Here is a 6066-nt window from a genome sequence, read left to right as displayed (position 1 = left end):
GCAACACTGGGTACTCCAGGTGCCTCAATCCACCCAGATGTGTATTTAAGTTGTCACCTTAAGTTGAACCATTAATTAACAATCTCACGTCTGTCATGGATTTCACTCACCCAAACCACGTCTACGAGCATAGCAAAGCAATATAAGCTACGCGTAGAAGTAACTCCCAAGGGTTTGAATGTAACAGGGTAATAGGTTCTACTTCATCAACTACTTCCCAACCCACATGTTAATGACATCCTAACCATGCAATGTTTGAGGATTGGAACTAATGCATAAAACTGGGTGATAAAGGGGTATGATCAAAGTGTTACTTGCCTTGCTGATGATCCGCGAATCCTAGAGACTCCAAATAACACGCTTCGCACTCCGGGAATTCTATCGCAAACAAACAATAGCATACATAAGCAATCAAACAAAGAAACATGGGTAAAACTCAAATAAGAAGATCTAACCAGAAATTTCAACTTAAGAACTCTGGTTTGCAAAAAAGAATCAAATCAAACGGAGCAACGTAACTCATTTGGCGAAAGAAACAAGATTCGTTTACTAATCTGGACCTAGGTCAAATTTTACAGTAGCAAAAACTTGTGTAAGTTGGTTAAACGAAAAGAGGGTCTCGAGACGAAGATCTAGGCACTTGAATCGCCTGATTCCGACTAACGAGCCAAAAGAAAAACTAAAACGAAAATCGGATCAGAAATCACGATCAGAAATAATCGCGGATTAATCTGATATAAGAAAACTGATGAACAGGCTAACGAACGAGCGTTCGTTATCTGTAACTAACGGGCGAAAACCGTTTGTTAAAACGATCGTCCGGACGAACGTCCAATAAAAAGAAAAACTGGCGAACTGAAAAAAATGACTAGGGTTTTCTAACGAAAACCAATCCGGTTTTCTAAAAAAATGAACGACGCTAACCTCGGCGAGGTCTGGCATGGCGGGGCTCCGACAAGGGGTGGCGCGGCGCGGCGGCGGCTCCGGGCGACGGCGGCGCGATAGCGACAAGGCGGCGGCTCGGCGGCTCAGCAGTAGCGGCAGGCGGCACGGCGGCTTCGGCGGCGGGGCGGCGGCTTGCGGCGGGGTGGGGCTCCAAGGGCGGCGGGGTGGGTGCGGCTTTAAAGGAGGGGAGGCGGAGGTGCCTTGGGGGAGGGGGCACGGCACGGGGGAACGGGAGTCCGAGCCGGACTCCCTGTCGGCGGTGGCGGCGGCGTAGTCCCGCCAGGAGATGGCGGCGCGGGGCAAGGGGGTCGGCGCTGGGCTTCGGCCCAGCTAGGCCTAGACGTGTTTTTTTTAAATTAATTCTATCGATACTCAGAAAAATCCTAGAAAATAAAATAAAATTCTAAAAATGCCAAAACAAATTTTCTCCATCTAAATAAAATATTTAGAACGAGACGTACATTTTCTTGGCCCTAAAATGCAATTTTGAAAACGTGCAATTTTTCTAATGCAACCAAAATTGCAAATAAAAGCAAAAATTGATATTAATATATTTCCTCCAATATTTCATTTATTTTGGAGAAGTCATATTATCTCCTCTCATATATTAATATGAAATATTTTTGAAGAGAAAAATAATTAAAACCAAAATCCTCGTTTCAATATTTGATATAAGTCAAATACGAAATCTGGGAAATCCCCAACTCTCTCCGAGGATCATTGAGTTGCTTAGGATTTCGAGTATCGCGAGACGAAATGCAACAAAACATGATATGCAAGAATGATCTATGTATAACATTCCAAATTGAAAATTTGGGATGTTACAACTACAAAGTCTATCCTTGTCAAATATGACATCTTTTACTCCAAGGATATGGTCACCTTTAATAAGCTTATCAAGATTTCGCATGCCCACATGACCTAGCCTTCTATGGCACAACCAGCCTGTAGAGGATTTAGCAATTAAGCAAGTTCTAGGTTGAGCCTTTTTAGTGAAATCAACAATGTAAAGATCACCATTATGTATACCGGTAAAGACCATTTTATGATTATTTCTTCGAAACACTTGGCAGTCTACTTCAGTAAATAGGACATTGAAACCGAAATCAGCAAGTCTATGTACTAAAAGTAAATAGTACCCAAGAGATTCAATGAGCATGACATTTTGTATGGAGCTATCATGTGAGATGGCCACCTTACCGAGGCCAACCACCTTACCCTTTGAGTTATCACCAAAAGTGACATACTTTCGAGGGCCGTTGTTTTCAGAAAGCTCACGAAACATATCTTTGTCTCCGGTCATATGATCAGTACATCCACTATCAAGAACCCATTCCTTTCCTCCAGCCATGTAGCCGCGAAGATTAGCCATAAGACCAAAGTGTCTCATCGCATTGTCAAGATCACTGTCACTATCATCATCCTCATCATAGTATCCATGTTTAACATCGTCTTGTATTTGATCAATTCCTAGAGAGGGTAATTCATTAGATAAATGATCATCACAATGGTCACCTTTATGAACTCTAATAGCTTCGGATATGATGTTGCTAATGATTCCAACATCTCCTTTGGCACGCATGAGATTGGTAAGCTCAAATAGACAATCACCAAACATAGGATTACTAGAATTCATCTTGCTCAAGGCAATAAACTTATGAAGAATTTCATCGAAGTTTTGCAAGGAATAGTTTGGAAATCGTTCCTAAAGAAATCTCCATATAGTGTAGGCACAATCAAGAGTAGGCAAACATCCAATCAAGTTTCTAGGCAAGCCTCTAGTGATAAGATTAACAGTTCTAAGGTTGCATATCATGTCAATAGACTCATCAAGGGTAGGATGCAAAGAATCAACATGAGGTGCACAAGCGCTAGTAATGTACTTGTTCAAATGATATTCATTGAAAATCTCAAGCATCTCATTTTTCCTCTCATGAAAGAACTCTCCATCAAGAATAGGCACTCTATGTCTAAGACTCCCCAACGTAGACTCATCCATCTTCCTCCAATGGTGATTAAACCAAAGCAATGGAAACCTGGCTCTAATACCAATTGAAAGGATCGAGAAGAGGTGTCTAGAGGGGGTGAATAGACTCTAAGTAAGAAAAGTTGCAGTTTTTAATTTCTTTAAGTTGAAGTGGAGTTTTGGCACAAGTTTAAACATTCACAATACATATCAAGCAAGCATGACAAGAGTATATGACCAGCAGAAAGTAAATCATGCAAGTTGCAAGAATGTAAGGGGATGGGATTGGAGTGTGTAAATGCAATTGGAGACACGGAGATTTTTGGCGAGGTTCCGATAGGTGGTGCTATCGTACATCCACGTTGATGGAGACTTCAACCCACGAAGGGTAATGGTTGCGCAATTCCACGGAGGGCTCAACCCATGAAGGGTCCACGAAGAAGCAACCTTGTCTATCCCACCATGGTCGTCGCCCACGAAGGACTTGCCTCACTCGGGTAGATCTTCATGAAGTAGGCGATCTCCTTGCCCTTACAAACTCCTTGGTTCAACTCCACAATCTTGACGGAGGCTCCCAAGTGACACCTAACCAATCTAGGAGACACCACTCTCCAAGAGGTAACAAATGGTGTGTTGATGATGAACTCCTTGCTCTTGTGCTTCAAATGATAGTCTCCCCAACACTCAACTCTCTCTCACAGGATTTGGATTTGGTGGAAAGATGATTTGAGTGGAAAGCAACTTGGGGAAGGGTAGAGATCAAGATTTATGTGGTTGGAATGGAACATCTTGACCTCAACACAAGTGTAGGTGGTTCTCTCTCAGAAAATGTATGTTGGAAGTGTAGGAATGTTCTGATGGCTTTCTCCACGAATGAAGAGTGGGCGGAGGGTTATAAATAGCCTCCACACAAAATCTAACCGTTACACACAAATCACCAAACTCGGTGGGACCGAATCATGAAACTCGGTCAGACCGATTTAGTTCAAAATGTGACTATTAGGCATTTCGGTGGGACCGATATAATCGAATCGGTGGGACCGATGTGCTAGGGTTAGGGTAAAGCCTCATCTCGGTTTGACCAATTACACAAACTCGGTGGGACCAATTTGGGTAATAAGCAAAACAGAGAGTTGGCCAAGCAAACTCGGTGGGACCGATTGCATGTCTCGGTGGGACCGAAATTATTGCAATAGGCAACAGAGAGTTTGCAAGCCCATCTTGGTGAGACCGAGATCCCATCGGTGAGACCGAATTGATTAGGGTTTCTGGCAGTGGCTATGTCAAGAGAACTCGGTGGCGCCGGATAGAAAGTTTCGGTGGGGTCGAGTTTGACTTTTGGTTTGGGACATATGTGGATGTGAGAAAGTAGTTGAGGACTTTGAAGCATATCACTAAGCACTTTGAGCAAGAAAGCCATTGAGCAACACCTCATCCCCTCTTAATAGTATTGGCTTTCCTATGGACTCAATGTGATCTCGGATCACTAAAGTAAAATGTAGAGTCCTGAGCTTTGAGCTTGAGCCAATCCTTTGTCCTCAGCATCTTGAAGGGGTTCCACATCCTCTAGTCCATGTCACTCCATTGTTGAACTTATCTGAAACTGTAGCGACCTGACCCGAATGGGTCAAGTCTTTGTGCTTTGTGTGTCATCCCTGGGTCAGTATGCTGACACACACAGTACTCGAAGGATTTATAACAGAGGTAAATCACATGTATAAAGTAACGTAAATACTATTACCTCAATCCATATAGCGGAAGCAACAAGGTTGTGGATTCCCATCAACACCAACGGCAAAGTTGAGTGTAGAAATCGTAACCCTAACGTATCACTTACTCGTCGTAAGAAACCTGCAACATAAGACGTTGCAGCCCGAAACGGGTCAGTACATTGAATGTACTGGCAAATTCACACCATAGAGAAAATGATGAACAATGGCTATCACTACATGCATATTTGGCTGGTGGAAAAGCTCTATGGTTATAAGATTTTTGCGAAAAGCCAATTTTTCCCTACTGCAAAGGAAATTTTTTTATTTAACTATCATGGTGGTTGTTGAACATTGAGAATGGTTGATAGCATTCTCAATCCCAATTAAGTGACATCATTAAACCCAACAATATTCATTTAAAGTAACGTGATGAGATCAACAGGATAATCCAAGAACTAGATACTCAAGATGTCCATAACCGGGGACACGGCTAATCATGATTAGTTTGTACACTCTGCAGAGGTTTGCGCACTTTTCCCCACAAGACTCGATCGCCTCCGTTTGGTTTCTCGCACTACAGGGTGTTTGAGAAGATGGATGACCGAGACATAGTCTTTCAGAAGCGCTAGCACCTTACGATCGGGTAGACCGTACCACCTACATCCCCTACATCTGCTAGTCTACCACTGTAAGAGTTCGCACAACTTAGTCAACTATGCCAGAGCCCATAATGGCTTGTGGCTGCACACGGAAGTTTCTAGTATGAATAATCTCATGATCCCTTTGAGCCTGGGTGGTGGTCCAAAAATAAAACAGGCAAGTCCTGATAGACATCAGGTGCCTCAATCCACCCAGATGTGTGTTTAAGTTGCCACCTTATATAAACCATTAAAATTAATAAACTCACATCTGTCATGGATATCACTCACCCAATCCACGTCTACTAGCATAGCATGGCATAATAAGCAAACGTAGAAGTAACTCCCAAAGGTTTGATAATCAAACAGGTAATAGGTACTACCTCATCTACTTCCCATCCCACAATTTAATTAGATCCTAATCATGCAATGTGTGAGGATTGATCTAATGCAATAAAACTGGGTTGTAGAAAAGGTATGATCAAAGTGTGAACTTGCCTGCAATGTTGATGAAGATGATTCGCACTTAAAACTCTTGATAGATCTACTCGTCACACTCCGGTCAATCTATTGTAAGCAAACAATAGTAACCACACAATAAGTACTCATCTAATGCACAAGTAAAACTCGAACGAGAGAACGAACCAGAAGGTTCAACTTAAGAACTCCGGTTTGCAAAGAAAGAACGAACCGAACAAATGGCGGAAGAAAACAACTCGGTTCTAGCAAGTTGAAACTAGGTCAAATTTTACCATAACAAAACTTGTTCAAGTTGTTTAGACGGAACGGCAGTTTCGAGACGAAA

Source organism: Triticum urartu, chromosome 6 (assembly GCF_003073215.2).
Source record: "Triticum urartu cultivar G1812 chromosome 6, Tu2.1, whole genome shotgun sequence".
NCBI classification, from domain to species: domain Eukaryota; kingdom Viridiplantae; phylum Streptophyta; class Magnoliopsida; order Poales; family Poaceae; genus Triticum; species Triticum urartu.
Note: the sequence above shows the minus strand (reverse complement) of the source record.